The sequence below is a fragment of the Gossypium arboreum genome, chromosome 5 (assembly GCF_025698485.1).
Source record: "Gossypium arboreum isolate Shixiya-1 chromosome 5, ASM2569848v2, whole genome shotgun sequence".
Classification (NCBI taxonomy): Eukaryota; Viridiplantae; Streptophyta; class Magnoliopsida; order Malvales; family Malvaceae; genus Gossypium; species Gossypium arboreum.
In genome coordinates, this window is record NC_069074.1 from 54,264,507 (window position 1) to 54,283,550 (window position 19,044).

Below are 19,044 nucleotides of genomic sequence, written 5' to 3' on the forward strand. Positions count from 1 at the left end.
TGAATGGTTGAATTTGAATTGTATTAGATCAAGAACAAAGAAAATCAGACTTAGATCGAGGGAAGTCCAAAATAGTTGAATAGTCTACTCGTTTCCGTCTGAAATCTGTACTAGGTAAGTCAAAATACAATTACGTGTTAAATTGATTGAATGTTGTATATACTTGTTGTAATCTGAATTGGATGGCTGTGAGAGCCTGATGAATGAATTTCGAGTAAATTTCGATAATATGCTAGTATTTGAAAAGCTCTGTATATTTCTAAAGGAACATTGTCATCGATCTGAGATATCGTGTAAGACCGTGTCTGGGACATAGGCCTCAATTTGAGATTTACGTGTAAGACCATGTCTAGTACATCGGTATCGTATCTGAATTCGTGTAATACCCTATCTAGGACAAAGGCATCGATACTGAATTACATGTAAGACCACGTCTGAGACATCGGCATTGTACCCGTTTATGAGTATCTGTGTCGTTTCTGAACCGTCTGATGATAGAATACGAGATATGGGAATGAATATATGAAATGTATAATCTACACAGGTACATTTGTATCGTACTAAATTTCTGAATATAAAAGACTATATTTCTGTGAAATAATGAATGCGAAGTATGTATGAAATCATGGAAATGAAACATGACATGTATACAAGCAAATGAGCATGGTTAGGCTCATGTACTATTCTGTGAAATGGCTATGAATTCTTGTTGTTCATTTGTACTTTATATGCTTTAATAGTTAAACCAATTGTATTTGGCTTACTAAGCTCTTTGTAGCTTACTCTGTGTGATTTCTATATGTTTTATAGTTATCGTAGCTACTGAAGGCTCGGGGATACTCAAGGATTGTCACCATACTATCAAACTCATTTTGGTACCTTCGAAAGTGTAAATATTTTTAAGTATGGCTTGTATAGGCTAGAATGTCTATGTATTTAAGCTTTGATATGCATATATGTTATGCCATGAGAGTTGGCTAGCAAATGGTATGTTTGTGCTTAGTTTTGGTCAATCTATGTGATGCCAAATTGTGTATGTTTGTAATGGCTATATGGCCTTATATGTGGTGGTCATTTTGAAATATGCCAAGTTAAGGAAATGGCAAGTTTAAGCATGTTTTAAGCATGGAATTGGCTGAAAATTTTAGTATAAATGTTGTTTAATATTGCTTGTAGGAATGACTTAAAAAAGGGTGGCAAGTTGGCTTAAACCAAGCCTACATGGTGCCACAAGGTCAGTGAACACGGGCATGCCTTGTAGCCGTGTATGCAAAGCAGTAACCTCTTAAGGCCACACAGTTAAGAAACATGGGCGTGTCATATGGCCATGGGCTTAAGTTAGTAGCCAGCTAAGTATCACACGGCCATGGTACACGGTCGTGTCAGTTGGCCGTGTGTAAAAGTTAGTATGTAGACTCTGTTTTGGCACGGCTGGACCTCATAGGCATGTCTGGTGCCCGTGTAAGGCACACGGCCTGATCACCCAGGCGTGTGACCTTAACAGAATTGAAAAAAAATTTCTAAGTTCTGAAAATTCTAAATGTGTTCAGTTTAGTCCCTACCTTTTCTAAAAGTATATATTAGGTCTTGGAGACCTCCATAACGGATGAATTGCTTATGCATTAATATTATGAGATATCTATGATTCTGTATTGTTCTGTAATGTTCTGTCTGTCTGGTAATGCCCTTTACCTATTTTGGCAACGGTTAAGGGATAGGGGTGTTACAAAAACCTTATCCTCTCATTTTTCCCAATAAAGGTAAATGCATTACTTTCTTTCTTTTTGAGCAAAGGTCGAATATCCCTGTGCTTTTGTAAATGATATTTTTGAATTTATGCCACATCTGCAACTGATTCTATCTAATAGGATCTTTGGTTTATGCAGTTAATTGGCAAGAAACATTCGATCATTTGAGTCAGTGTTTTAAAAAGTAATAAGCCATTGTCATTCATTCAAGGTGAGTAATGGGTGGCGATTTGGGATTAAGTTTTGTGAATTCTATCGATTGGAAAACTGATAGTGTGCCTTATTGGAATGTAGGCTTTGGGCTTGATAGTGGTTCACTTGCTTGCGCAAAAAGGTGTGTAACCACACCATTCCTTACTGTAGATCAGCAAAAGCCGAAAAGCCGAAGTGCTAAAACTTCGGCATTTAAAGCCTCACGAGCTTCGATCGTTCGTGGGGTAAACTGAGCCTACAAATCATGGGCGATAGACTGTAAAGGCCACCATGAGTGTTTTCGTGGGCTTGGGCTGTTATGGGCCACATTGGGCCGAAATGGGCCTTGTGGGCCCAATGGGCTTGTGGGCCCCATACAGATTAAATTCGCGGTAAGTGATAAATATTACACTGGGCTATGTGGGTCACATAGCCGTAACTAAATTTGGGCTAAATGGGCCACACGAGCGTGTGGGCCCACTTGGGCCGAGTAATGGGCCTTAGGCCCACATACACTGTTATGTTCGTTTAGGTTACTTAAGTCACTCGAGGCGACGGTGGACCATCTATTTGGTCGTTAATACCCCGGTTTGTAAAATTACCAAAATACCCCCAGTTTGTAAAATTACCAAAACACCCTTGTAGTGTAAAATTATCGAAATACCCCTGCAGGGTAAAATGACTTTTTTGCCCTTATGGGTAAATGATCGACTTAGACTATGAATTTGATCGATTTGATTGTGATTGTATGACTGTGTTTTAACTGACTTGATGGTGGTTGTACGATTGATATGCTTTTAATATATGTTTAAATGATAGTTACTGAGCATGGCCATTTTACATACACGTATGATGATTGAGCGTGACATACACGACATATTGCATGGGATTTGGAATTTTGATATGGAGGAAGTACTGTATGGTGACCATGTCACATTCACTGCTACTGGTGGCTTTGCCACATTTACTGTTTCTGGCAGCTATGCTGCATTATTATTACTAGCAGTTTTGCTGCGATATTGGTGTGCTGGGTGGGTGGGTCGATTTATATCTCCACATGGTGTGTTGGTTGGTACGGGTGGTGTGCTGCTAGATTTGGGTGGGATGCATTATTGCATTACACTATACTGATACTGAATTGGGCTTAGGCCCACACTGTTATTGTATAGGCTAAGGCCCAGACTGTATTGATACTGTATAGGGCTAAAGCCCAGACTGTATTATTCACTGTTTGTTTATGACTGGGACTATACACTGAGGTTTTGTAAACTCACCCATTTGTTTTAATTATTCAGGTAATCTCTAGGTAGATCGGTGCTGCGAGGCACTCAGAGATGGCCACACTACTGCTTCTGTTTCTTTTAATTGCTATTAGATTTTGTTTTGGATTTTAATTCATGTAATAAGGCCGGTTGTGGGTTTTAAGTTTTAATTGGGCTTTTGATTTCTTATATTAAACTGCTAGTCTAGAAAAACACGAGTTTTTAAAATAGTTGTGGTTTTCTAAAGAACACGAGCTTTCAAAAACAAAGTTTTCAAAATGCTTCCATAGTTTAAATTGAATTAATATACCAAAAGCAAATAAATTGGTAAATGTTTTGACGAGAACTTTTGTTAAATAATAATAAAAGGATTTAGATTCAGTAACGGATTTTTACCGAAAAGATCAATTTTTGAAAAACACTTCGATGTGACATGCCAGATTCAACCATAACGTCTAGGCCAGGTTTAGGGTGTTACAGCCCACTTGGGCCGAGTAATGGGCCTTAGGCCCACTTGCATTGTTATGCCTGTTTAGGTTACCTAGGTCGCTCAAGGCGACAATGGACCCTAGGTTGGGTCGTTAAGACCTCTGATTTGTAAAATTACCAAAATAGTCAATTTGAGAAATTACCGAAATACCCCCGACTTGTAAAATTATTGAAATACCCTCAGTTTATAAAATTAGTGAAATACCCCTATAGGGTAAAATGACTATTTTGCCCTTGTGGGTAAATGACCAACTTAGACTATGAATTTGACCGATTTAACTGTGATTGTATGACTGTGTTTTAACTAACTTGACGATGATTGTACGATTGATATGCTTTTAATATATGTTTAAATGATTGTTACTAAGCTTGGCCATTTTGCATACACATGTGATGATTGAGCATGAGATACACGACATATTGCATGGGGTTGGGACATTGATAAGGAGGAAGTACTGATAGGATCGCACGGGTCGCACGAGATGACTGTGGATCCAGTATTGATCTGTTAATGTCGCACAGGCTGTACGAGACGACTGTGGACCGATGGACGGCTTAGTGTCGCTTAATATGATTATGGCTCTTTGCCAACCTAAAAATGGCTCTGTGGCATTTTGACTATGGCTTTGTGCCAAACATAGTTGCCCATGGCTATGTGCCTAACATACTTATTGATGACTCTGTGTCGATCATATTTACCCAAGGCTTTGTGCCAATTATATTACCGTCGCTGATGGCTATGTGCCAAACATAATACAGTTACTGATTGCTTTGTGCCACTTATAATACCACTACTGAAGGCTTAGAGCCACATATATACTAGCAGCTTTGCTACGATTTCTATTAGTGCCGCAACCGTTGCTAATTCTGGAGTGTAGGGATGGGTGGGTTGATTTTATCCCTACACGTAGGGTTGGTACGAGTGGTGTGTTGGCTGGATCAGGGTGGGATGCATCCTCATACTATTACATATCTATTTATGAAATCTGTCTCTGTATTGGGCTTAGGCCCACTTGTTCTATTATTGGTTTGGGTTGGGCCCAATTGATTCTATTATGGGCTGTGACCCAAATGATAATGTAATGGCCTTTGGCCTGCTTATGCTCTGAACTAGACTGTACTGTTACTGTTAAAGGGCTCTGGCCCAGACTGTTTCTATTTCTATATATTGACTGTTACTCTAGTAAGAGGATTACACACTGAGTTTTTGTAAACTCACCCCGTTTATAACTGTATAGGTAGTCCCCAGCGTTAGACGATTTGGAGCCACGAAGGACTCGGAGGTGGCCACACGACCACAACTTTTAATGCTTAACTTTATTTATATTTAAAATTGCGCTTTGGGTTTTGATTCTGTAATAAAGCCTCTTAAACTTAAGTTATTTTATTTGGGCTTTATTTATTTGATACTTAACTGATGGTGATAGAACGCTGGTTTTCAAAAGATTAACTGTTTTCAAAACACCGCGTTTTTGCAACATTTTTGGATATTGCTTCCGAAACAAACAATGTTTTTAAAGTAAAGACGTTTTAAACGGTTAATAAATGGCTAAGATGTTTTGAGTTTTTAAGAAAGAGATTTCAACTCAGAAACAAATTTCTACCAATAATTCCAATTTTTGAAAGACACTTTAATGTGACATGCCAGATTTAGCAATAACGTCTAGGCCGGGTTTGGGGTGTTACAGAAATTATCAAAAATAGATCAAACACATACCTAATTTCAACCTCAAAGTGTCAAAACCCTAATGTTCTTTTTCTTTTCTTTTTTTCTTGTATTTTTGGTTAAGGATGAGTGAAAATGAACCAAAATTTAAGCTTTTGTTTTATTATAATTATCATATTAACTAAATTCCCATTTTACCCTTTGTTACAAAACTATTAAATCATTAAACATAAGGCCATTTATGACCACTCATGCTCTCAATGGTTTAATAACATAATAAAGACCTCATACTTAAAAAGCCATGTCAATTCGGTACTTTTAACAAATAGCAAGCAACTTTTGCCTTTTCCACGATTAAGACTTTTATCAAATTAAGCACACAATTGATCAAATTTTCGTACGAAACTTTCACACATGCTAATTCACATAACATAAGCATGAAAAATAATATTTAAATATTATTCTGACTCGAATTTTTGGTCTCAAAACCACTATTCCGACTAGGGTCTAAACTGGACTGTTACAATTCTCCCCATTAGGGATTTTCGTTCCTGAAAATCTTACCGTTGAACAGATTCAGATATTGTTGTTTCATAATATCTTTATGCTCCCACGTGACCTCTTCAATACTGTGTCAATGCCACAACACTTTTACTAATGGAATTTTCTTATTTCGTAATTCTTTAACATTGCGAGCTAAGATACTGATCGGCTTTTCTTCGTAAGTCATATCAGACTGAATTTCAATATTAGACAGAGGAATCACATGCGAAGGATCAGATCTGTATAATCGAATCATTGATACGTGAAACACATCATGAATCTTTTCTAACTCATGTGGCAACAACAATCTATATGCCACCGGCCCAATATGCTCGGTAATCTCATACAGCCCAATGAACCTCGGACTCAATTTGCCTTTTCTACCAAATCAAAGCACTTTTTTTACGGAGGTACTTTCAAAAACACTTTGTTACCAACCTCAAACTCAATGTCTTTTTTTTCAAGTCTGAATAAGATTTCTGACGATCAGAAGCTATTTTCAAACTATCTCTAATCACTTTCACTTTCTGTTCAGTTTCTTTTATCAAATCAACCCCGTGTATCTTATTTTCACTGAGCTCAGTCCAATATAAAGGTGTACGGCATTTGCGACCATATAAAGCCTCGTATGGTGCCATTTTAATACTTGACTGAAAGTTATTATTATAAGTGAATTCAATCAAAGGCAGATACTATTCTCACGTACCTTCAAACTCAAGAATGCAACTTCTAACATATCCTCAAGTATCAGAATAATCCGCTTGGATTGACCGTCTATTTGTAGGTGAAAAGTAGTACTAAAATGCAATTTCATACCTAGAGCATCTTGCAACTTCTTCTAGAATCGTGATGTGAATCTCGGATCTCTATCTGACAAATAGACAGTGGCATACCATGCAATCTCACAATATCAGAAAATGTATAACTCAGCTAATTTATCAAACGAGTAATCAAATCAAACCGAAATAAAATGAGCAGATTTCGTTAATCGATTAACTACAACCCAGATTACATCTTTCTTTTTTAGATATAAGGGAAAACCCGAAACAAAGTCCATTGTCACCCTATCCCATTTCCATTCTAGAACCATAATCGGTTGTGATAAACTAGATGGCACCTGATGTTCAGCTTTAACTTGCTAACAAATCAACCCTTTAGAAACAAAGTCAGAGATATCTCTTTTCATTCCAGACCACCAGTAATGTTGTTTCAAATCATTATACATTTTCGTACTACTCGGATGCACAGTTAACCGACTATTGTGAGCTTCATTCAAAATCATCTGAATTAACTCTGGATTTCTCAGAACACAAATTCTCTCTCGGAATCTCAGACAATCATCTTTATCAATTCTAAAATCTGAATCAGACTCTAAATCACACTGAGCTCGTTTTGCTAAAATCTCATTATCAATCTTCTGAGCTTCGATAATCTACTGTAAAAACAAAGGTCTCACTTTTAATTATGCTAAAACTGAACCATCATCGGACAGAACCAAATGAGCATTCATCACACGCAGAGCAAACAATGATTTTTGACTCGAAGCATCAGCAACAACATTTGCCTTACCCGGATGATAATCAATCACAAGGTCATAGTCTTTTAGCGGTTCAACCATCTTCTCTATCCTAGATTCAAATCTTTCTGTCTCATCAAATATTTCAAACTTTTATGATCAGAATATACGTGACATTTCTCACCAAATAGATAATGACGCCAAATCTTCAAAGCAAACACAATCGCAGCCAACTCAAGATCATGCGTCAGATAGTTCTTTTCATACGGCTTCAACTGCCTTGAAGCATAAGCAATGACTTTTCCTTCTTGCATCAAAACACATCTCAGTCTGATCAATGAAGCATCACTGTAAATTACAAAATCTTTACCTGATTCAGGTTGTATCAATATCAGAGCTTCAATTAACAAAGTTTTCAACTGATCAACGTTGTTCTGACACTTTTCAAACCATTCAAACTTTATGTTTTTCTGAAGTAGCTTCGTTAACGGAGTCACAATCATAGAAAAGCCTTTTACCAACCTTCCATAATAACTGCAAGTCCTAGAAAACTACAAACTTTAGAAACATTTCTTGGTGGTTTTCAATCCAGAATAGCTGAAATCTTGCTCGGATCAACTCGGATACCAGATGCTGATACAATATGACCCAAAAAACCGATCTCTCATAACCAGAATTCACATTTACTGAACTTCGTATACAATTTCTTATCACGCAAGTCTGTAGGACTATTCTCAAATGCTCGGCATGTTCAGTTTCGTCACGAGAGTAAATCAATATGTTGTCAATGAATAGAACAAAAAATTGATCTAAATACAGTCTAAAAACTCTATTCATCAAATCCATAAAGATAGCAAGTGCATTAGTAAATCCAAAAGGCATAACTAAAAACTCATAATGGCCGTACCTCGTTTGAAAAGCAGTTTTCGGAATGTCTGAGTCTTTCACTCACAACTGATAATAGCCTAATCTTAAAGGCTCATTTCAACTAATCAAACAAATCATCAATTTGGGGCAGAGGATACTTATTCTTGATAGTCACTTTGTTGAACTGACTATAATCTATACACATTCTCATCGTACCGTCTTTCTTTTTCACAAACAAAACTGGAGCACCCCAAGGTGAGAAACTCAGTCTAGCAAATCCTTTATCGGTTAACTCTTGCAACTGAGATTTTAATTCTTTTAATTCAGTAGGAGCCATTCTGTAACGCCTCAAATTTCATGCCTAGAAGTATTGGGCATTGGGCATGGAAACAGTTAGAAGGCGGCAGATAAATATTTAGTTGTGCAAGAAAGTGACACAATTGACTGTCTGTTTCAGTGGTTAAGTGATTTAAGAGTGTTTGGGAGTGTTTGTAAAATCTTGGGTTCAAGCTGTAGCTTGGGCAAAAAATTTGTTTTTATTGAGTAAACCCCTAGCTTTGAGCCAATTGGCTTATAATTAAATGTGGGTAAACCATGTCACAAAAAGCCTAGTGGTAAATTGGTAAGTGGCATGTAGAGTGTGCAAGGGGTCTGAGGTTCGAGTGATGGCGCAATTAAAGCGGTATTTATTTTGCTTTATTGCCGTGGGAGTGTCCAATGTTGACCAAAGTTGAGGTGTTTGAAGGAAATTTGAACTGAGTAGTGGAGGGATTTGAGGAGTGATCAGTGGAGGGATTTGAGAAGAGGTTTTAAGAGAGATTTAAGGGAGGAAAAAGTGGGATTTGAATGGAGTGGAAGAGTTGTGCCGAAATTTAACTTTAGGCACTCAAAAATTCGGCTAAAGTCTAGTGATTCCTTTCTTCTCACTTTCGGTTACTGACTCTAGCATTTTCGTTCTTTTCTTTCATTCATTGGTGCTGAAATACTGCTTCCTTCGGGTTTTTGCTCGTTTTGGTCTATTCCTAAATTGGTTTTTTTTCTCTAAAATTCTTTTGGTTGATCGATTGCTTTCTTGTAACACCCCGTACCCGAGTCCGTTACCGGAATCGGACACAAGGTGCACACAAACTTAACTATTTTCACAGTCCATTTAGAAATTTCCAGACTAGCTGGTCACTGCGTCACTGTCTCCTTAAAAATCATATCTTGAGTTTCAAAGCTCGAAAATTAGTTTTGTAATTTTTCCCTGAAACTAGACTCATATGTCCATCTACAGATTTTTTTCTAGAATTTTTGGTCCAGCCAATTAGTACAGTTTATTAGTTAAATTCTCCCCTATTCCAGGGTTCAACTACACTGACATTCGTACATTATGAATTGAATATCTCCTTGTACAGGGCTTTAATACTGATTCTGTTTGTTTCTATAGAAACTAGACTCAGAGAGGAATCTATACATATATTGCATGACTCTGGATTATCTCTGGTTAATTTACAATGAATTTCCAAAGTCGGAATAGGGGATCCAGAAACAGTTCTGGCCCTGTTTCACGAGAACTTTAATATTTCTTAACATATAACTCATATGACCGTTTCGTTTCTTCCATATGAAAGTAAATTCATCAAAGTTCATTTACATAATTTATTCACTATTTAATACCATTCCTACTATTTGTAGTGATTTTTCATATCCACATCACTGCTGCTGTCAGCATCTGCCTTTAAGGTAGGCTTTACCTATTTCATGATTTCCATGATTCAATTGGCCCTTTTTGCATACATAGCACAAAGTGTGATCATGATTAACCATTCCAATGGCTAATCGTTTCAAAACAATTCCATACCTCATAATGATCAACATACAAACGATTATGGTACTATGCTAAAACGATATAAGCCATTTTCGCATGGCTATCCAAGTTTACACAAAACCGAAGGTACATGACCTTCAACAAAAGGGTAGTCCTATACATGCCATTTCAAAGTTCAACCAAAATTGTACCAAAATGGGGCTTTGATAGTGTGGGAGACTTCGACTTCCAAAAATCCCGAGTCCGATGGTGACGAGCCAAAATCTATAAACAAAGAAACAGAGAAAGCGGAGTAAGCAATTTATGCTTAGTAAGTTTGAGCAAGAAATTCAACACAACAAAAGCATAGCATTCATAAAGCTAACGGATAATTTCATATGCACAAATTCTCAATATCCTACTCATTTCACATTCCAACCCCTATGTTCATACATAAGGGATCATCTTAGCCAAATACCGGAAACTCATTACTCGACTGAGCGAATATTATTCGAAGGGAATCAACTAATTCAAGCACATACGAACATACCTCATTGCTGGAATTTTTCAAGCGTATTAACTGAAAATTTTACAGCAAGATCGCTCATTCTCGAATCACGTACCTTCAGAATTTAACCGGATATAATGACTCGCTCAAATGCCTTCAGAACGAAGCCCGGTTATAGTGACTCGCACGAATGCCTTCGGGACTTAACCCGGGTTTAGTAACTTGCACAAATGCCTTCGGGCTTAGCCCGGATTTATTAACTCGCACGAATGCCTTCGGATCCTAGTCCAGATATAGTCACTTAGCACAAAGCCTTCGGGACTTAGCCCGGACATCATTCGAATAACCGAGCACAATTATCAATAAATTATGACACATTCGTATTTCATTTTCATTAGCAAAACTCAAACACAAGGCACTTTTCACACTTGCAATTTCGGCTCAATAGCCACACACAAAGAGCATGATTTTAATTTGCTTTAAACATGATCTAATCAATTCAGAATTTAAGCTCTATTACTCAAGAACTTACCTAGGATGTCGTCGAACGATTTCAATGGCTATTCGACCACTTTTTCCTTCCCTTTGTCGGATCTAGTTCCCCTTTGCTCTTGAGCTTAATTTAACAAATAAATCGATTTAATCATTTGAGCATCGAAAGAGGAATGCAAGGTACTCAGCCAATATATATACTCATTAGGCATCAAAGTCGCATGTGTACGAAATCATGAATCGAACTCAACACATTAGTTAATATTCCTCTTAGCCAATTTTCTAAGCCAAGAATAGGCATCAATATGCTTGCCTCTAACCGAATGCATGCACACCAATTTCCCTCATGTGGCGAATATCCATGTCCATGTTGAGGCCAATTATACACTTAATACCACACAAAACAGCATACATTTTACTAACTAACGCATTACATATCGTAGCTCAATACACATCTCTCATTTACTTCATAACCGAAACATCATCACAAGCAAATATACACCTTGAAATAGTATATATGTCATACCAATACATCATGTACAAACATATATACATATATATATGCTAGAGCCGAATCTCAAGTTGATTGTAACTAAACATGAACATAATTTCAAAACACAAATCTTACTTTCCATGCAATGAGCATAAATCACACTTTTGGATGTACCATGGCGAATACATCACAACACCATAATTTTGGTCATGATTAAACAAAGAACTTAATGTCTTACTCAAAAATACTAAAAAGAAAGTCCAAGAGCCATCAATCCACCATCACATATATCATTAGCAAGCTTCATATTTAACATGCAATGGCATTAACACAAAATCCACCTTGGCCAAATACCATCCCCATGATATAACAAAGGTTTGAACCATGGGCTAACAAGAGCATCAAGCTATCAACTAAAAACATGCATGAATCTCATGGCACAACCTCAAACATACCTTAATCTTGATGCAAGTATAGCCAAACCTCTTCCTAATCCTCTTCCAAACCAAGCATGAAGCAAAATTCCTCCTTCCCTCTAGTATTTTCGGTCAAGAGAGAAAGAAAATGGATGAACAAATTTTTTCTTTTCTCTTCCTCAATACACTGACAATGGGGCATGCATGAGACCATTTTTTCTTTTTCCATTTCTTTATTACCCATGCTCATTAATTTATTTTTTCACCCATGATTCACCAACAAAACATGTCTATGACATGTTTTGCCCATATTTCTTTGTCATGGCCGGCCATCACTTGTAAAAAGAGGGGTATTTGACATGCAAGGCCATTGTTTTGCATGCATGCTTTAATTAGTCATCACACATTCCCCCATCATACTTTCAAAGTTTTCTACTAGGTCCTTTCTAGTGAAATTCACATTTATAACTCTAAATTAAAGCATAAAAAATGTCACACATGAGTTAACACATATTATAGGCATTAAAATAAATATCAAATTATTTTTATGCCTCGGTTTTTTTGTGGTCCTGAAACCACATTCCGACTAGGGTCGTTTTAAGGCTGCACATTTCTCCTCTCCTTCGCTCTTTTGGCTTTACCTTTTGACAGAAAGACCTGGCTTACTACCTCTCAATTCTTTTGACAACTTCTTACTCTACTACCAATGGCTCTCCTCTTCTCTTCTCTTATTTCCCTCTCCCTCTATTCTTTCTGTATTAACGGATCCTCTCTATGTTCCATATTGTTAATATTTATAACACTCCTAACCCGTATCCGTTGCCGGAATAAGGTTATAAGGTATTACTTGACTGAACAAAACTTCTATAAGGTCAAAGATATTTACCAGACATAAATTATCAACAATGCAACCTGTCTCATTGATTTTTCATAAGAGCTCTTATAAATTTCCAAAATGACTAACTATCAAAACATAACCGAATATCTAATAACAAATTAACTACTATCAAGTTATAACTAAAACATTTCAACACATTAGTTCAATTATAAGGCTTCTCTAAACAAAATAAGCGAGCCATCTTCGCATGGCTATAATGTATACAAAGACAAAATATCATTCTACCTATAGTCTATCCTATACATGCCTTAAATCATGATGATATACCATCTTCTCAACTCATATAATGACTCGATAGTGTGATGATATCTCCGGCTCTTCCAACTCGAACTAAAGGATAAACCTATAAGGAATGGAAAAGAGAACACGGAGTAAGCTTCAATGCTTAGTAAGTTTTAAGCAATGCAAACAATTAATTTACTTATAGCTTGATTATTTCAAATTTTCAAGAAATCATTCCTAGGTAATTGCCATTTCGGCCAAGTATCCATGAACATAATGCATATTTAGCAAATTCACCTCACTTGAATCTGAACTCAATTAAAACCAAATATTGAAATCACAAATAAGATCATAAGAACTCGAAAAGTATCTCATTAACTAGTTTTAACCATGTTTGCAACAAAATCACAAATTCACTACAAGCTGTTTTCCTGAGCAACAGTCACTAAATTATTTATAACTGGAGATAAGAAACTCCAAATAAAGTGCCGTTAATTTTTCCTGAAAATAGACTTATATATATTCCATCCATAAAATTTTCAGAATTTTTGGTTTGACCAATCAATACCAGATTTTTATTGAAGTTTCCCCTGTTTCACTGTTTGACTATTATGACCACTCTTCACTACAAATCAATTTTCTCATTATACAGAATTCAAAATATGTTATTGTTTACTTCATTTGAAACTAGACTCATTAAGGAGTCTAAGAATATAAATTTTATCTTATAATCATCATTGTACAATTTACCATGATTTTCTAAATACAGAACAGGGGATTTCAAAGTCATTTTGACTTGGTCTCACTCCACTTCAAATATCTCATTATATAAAATTCTTTTGCTTACATGGTTTCTTTTATAAGAAACTAGACTCATTAAGCTTTAATTTCATAATTTATTCAGCTTCTAATTCAATTTCCACAATTTATGGTGATTTTCCAAAATCACGCTACAGTTGCTGTCCCAAGCAGATTTATTACAAATTTGCTCTTTCACACATTCCTTGCATTCAAATTATCTAAACATGTATATCATGTCATTCAAGATCGAACTCATATAACATAGGCATTAAAATGCTTCACTATCAGCTTTAGTTCAATTGAAACGAATGAAATACAATATCATTTTCACATTTAATTTTTCAAGATCGTAATCACCTAAAAATAAAATCATATACTTCCACAAACCTTTCCACAAGGACCAAGTGTTTATATTTGAATATAAACATAGAATCACTTCACATAACTTCACATATTTACCGAATATATCACAATCACATTTATAGTCATAACACTTATTCACAGATGCATCACTTTATATATTTATAATTTAATTCAAATCAAAATCGCATACGAGTACATGATACATACCTGGCCAACTTAATATGTAATGCACTTTCAATTTGTCAACTTAGTGTAGGATCTTGTAATTGTATACTTTTATCAAATTCATCGACACTTGGCCCACTAGGTATAAAACCCGAAATTATATTATCAGCACAAAGCCTGCGAGACTTTAACCCGGATACATTTCCAGCCGAAGCTCGGGACTTTGGCGGATACATTTCAAAGACGAAGCTCGGGACTTTGGCCGGATATAATTCCAGACGAAGCTCATGGGACTTTGGCCGGATATAATTCCAGCACGAAGCTCGGGACTTTAGCCGGATATATTTCGATCTGAAGCTCATGGACTTTAGCCGGATACATTTCCACCACGAAGCTCGGGACTTTAGCCGGATACATTTTCGTGTCTTGCATATTTATTCACATGTTAACACATTTCACATAACATTTCACATTAGCAATTTAATTGCTTCATTCGAATATAAGCACAAAATGTACACCTACCTTTTAACTTTCGGTTCAATAATCATACACAAGGAACACATAATCTTTTCATTATCCTAGTTTCACTTTTAATAACCATTCGACTATATGCCATATTCACAAATTATTTCACACACAACCTCGATCAAGTAGGAACAATAGTCACAATTCATCTATTATACAAATATCCCATTTTTTGACTTTGTTTCATAATAGCTATTCTGTCACCACATATATACCATTCAATTCACATTCGACTTTATACAAACAAGTACAATAAAATTGTATACACATATTACACACTTTCACATCATCACTTAATAGTCATTCGGCCACATTATATACATAAATCATCCATTTCATATTCGGCTTTATAGCCGAAATTCAATATAATTATTGCAATTCGAACTTGTAAATGTCAAATAATTACTTATCATATTATATAATCTTAAGCGCGCAGCAAATCAAATCTAATTACTTAAGGACTTACCTCGGAAGACGATAATCAGAACGAGACGACTAATCGACCATTTTGATTTTCCCCCCGATCCAAATCCAAATTCTACTTTTGCGAATCTAATTAATATCAAAATTAACTCACTTATTCAACATTTCATTAAATTTTATCTAAGGACACATAATTTGGGCATTTTGCATTTTATCCCCTAACATTTCACATTTTTACAATTTAATCCCTATTTCAAAATAACACAAATTACTCAAAATTTCATCAAACCCATGTTAGGCCGAATTTACCTTAGGTCTCTAGCAACCCATTTCTTTTATTTATTTCATGTTTTGACCCCTCAATTTACAAATTTCTAAATTTAGTCCTTAATACATATTTTTATCAAAAATCACTTAATCAAACATGAAAATCAAACATCAAAGATTTATTACTCATCATCAAACAAAAAGATACTCAAACATTCAATAATGGCATCATCCAAATACTTTAACAATTTTAAAATTAGAGGTGCAGGCCAACTAGATTACTGAAGCAACGATCTCAAAAACGTAAAAATTATTAAAACCGAGACGACATGGACTTACATGCATGAACAACCATGGCGAACCTTCAAAGCTTTGAGAACATTATTTTTTTCTCACATTCGGCTATTGATGAAGATGATAGCATGTAATTTGGCTTTTGTTTTATTTTATTTTATTATAATTACCAAATACCATATTTAACCTTAATATACATTAATAATTTCCATTATACCAAGCCATGGAATTCCACTACCAACAATTATGGAATAATTACCACTTAAGGACTCCCACTATTTAATTCCATAGCTATTTAATATCTTTAACTTATAGAACACAACTTTTACGCTTATGTGATTTAGTCCTTTTTGCTTCATTAACTATCAAAACAATAAAATTTTTCAACGAAACTTTAATATCATCTTATTGCCACTCTGTAAATATTTATAAAAATATTTACCACTCGGTTTATAGAAATGAGGTCTCGATACCTCATTTTCTAAACCCACTTGACCTTAGGGTCATACCACTTGAGCTTAATAAATCGCTTATAAAACAAAAATCACAATATCAAAAACCTTTTTTAAACTCACAATTAACTCATAAATATTAAATATAATATTTACAAAGCTACTCATCGGATTTAGTGGCCCCGAAACCACTGTTCTGATTAACCCTAAAAACGGGTTGTTACAACTCTCCCCCCTTAGGGATTTTCATCCTCGAAAATCTTACCAGGAAATAAATTAGATTTACTTTCACAAGGCTCATCAATTTCTTACCTAGCCTCAGATTTCTCAACTTTTCAATCTCATGAGCTAAGATTATGATCTGCTCTTTGCTATACATCATAACAAGCTGGGTTTCTACTTCTGTAAGAGATACTATAGATAAAGGATCTTATTTATATCATCACATCATATATATAAGAAACACATTATGGGTCTTCCCAAGTTCTACTAATAATCTCATTCAATCCGATGAATTGCGAACTCAACTTCTCTTTATAGCTAAATCGAAAAATTCTACTCCTACTATAATACTTTCACAAATACTCAATTTTCTAATCGAGAATTCAATGCTTTTGCACATCAAGCCCACATATATTTTCTGCCAATCTGAAACTGCTTTTAGACGGTCACGAATTACTTTTATTTCCCCTCACTCTTTCCAATCACATCAACCCTGAAATTCCTTTTATCAAAATTCAATTCAATACAACAAAGTTCAGTAATTGCAACCATACCTCTCTCATACAATGCTATCTTAACATTCATCTCATAACCATTATTATTATACGGAAACTTAACCAATAATAAATGTCTTTCTCGGTTGCTTTCAAGTTCTAGAACACAGTGTGACAAAGTAACTCCATACCCAAAGCTCACAGTAGTTTATTTTAGTAACACGATATAATCCTCGTGTCTCCATTTGAACAATAAAAACTGGTACTCTTTTAGTACTCCCCGTACGGAAAGATAATCACCACTGTGCTAGATGTCACAATTGTTGTAAAATCTCTGGATTTCTCAATACACGAACTCTATCTCGACACAACGAATGATTGTCGGTTCCAATCTGAAATTCTAAATCAGAAATCAATTTACGTTGTACCCTTTTTAACTTGTAATTCACTGACAGACCTCTTAGCCTCACAAATTTGCTGATTAAACATCAATTTAGTCTCTAGCTCAGCCAATAACTACTCATCATTTGATAAGATTAATCACATGATTGTCGATCGTAAAACACATAAAGATTCTCGCTCAGAACCCCGAAGACTATAATCATTTGCCCAGAAGAAAACGTAGTAACTACCCGACTATAACCACTGCACTCAGCTATCATTTCAATTCAAACATTATCCTACTGTCTAATTCTATCATCACTGATTTCACAATATCCCATTACTAACAGAAATCAATTTAGAAAAACTCCCGATTAATCGTTCTTTAGACATCATACCGAATACTTTCATCTCATCGAATTCAACTTCTTCTTTAACAGTGAATTGGCATATAACGAATGGTCTTCAACATGATCCAATATCTTTTCTGTTACTGTCTTCACTTGCAGACTCATTCTCTTATATGATCACAATACTAATCTTTCAACCACAAAACTCTGTAATTTTCACACTCGTAAACGTATTTAATCCATATAGCACGATCTCGTTACAATGCTTTACCGATGAGGGGGTGAGGGTTGTAAAGCCAACAATTTTAACACTTACGTAAGCATGCACATCACATATACTATTTTGAATAAATAGTTCATTACTAATTCCGCATTCTCAAACATCTAGCAATCATTTACTTATGATCACTTGGTACTTAACACATAGCTCATACGCTAAATCAAATCATAAATTCTAAGTCAAAATATTCACACAACCATCATTTACCCAACATCACAACTCATATACTCATATAATTATAACATTTATCAATAGCAGAATATCATGCATTCTGATTCATACCTTTTATGAGTTTCAACTCATCACCAACACATTTTCACTCAAACGTCTGAGTATAACATTCTGTACTATCAGAATTAGCTCGGTTGGAAAGCATATCTGTCTTACAAAACAATTTCGTTAGAGCCGGGAGATGTCACACTATCACGAGTAGTAATATGGCATGTATAGCTAGACTCACATACGCTAGGTTAGTCCGAGAATCGAATAAACCATAGCTCTGATACCACTAAATGTAACACTTCTAACCCGTATCCGCTTCTTAATAAGGTTATGAGGTATTACTTGATGAACAAAACTTCTATAAGGTCAAAGATATTTACCGGACATAAATTATCAACAATGCAACTTTGTCTCGTTGATTTTTCATAAGAGCTCTTATAAATTTCCAAAATGACTAACTATCAAAACATAACCGAATATCTAATAACAAATTAACTACTATCAAGTTATAACTAAAACATTTCAACACATTAGTTCAATTATAAGGCTTCTCTAAACAAAATAAGCGAGCCATCTTCGCATGGCTATAATGTATAAAAAGACAAAATATCATTCTACCTATAGTCTATCCTATACATGCCTTAAATCATGATGATATACCATCTTCTCAACTCATATAATGACTCGATAGTGTGATGATATCT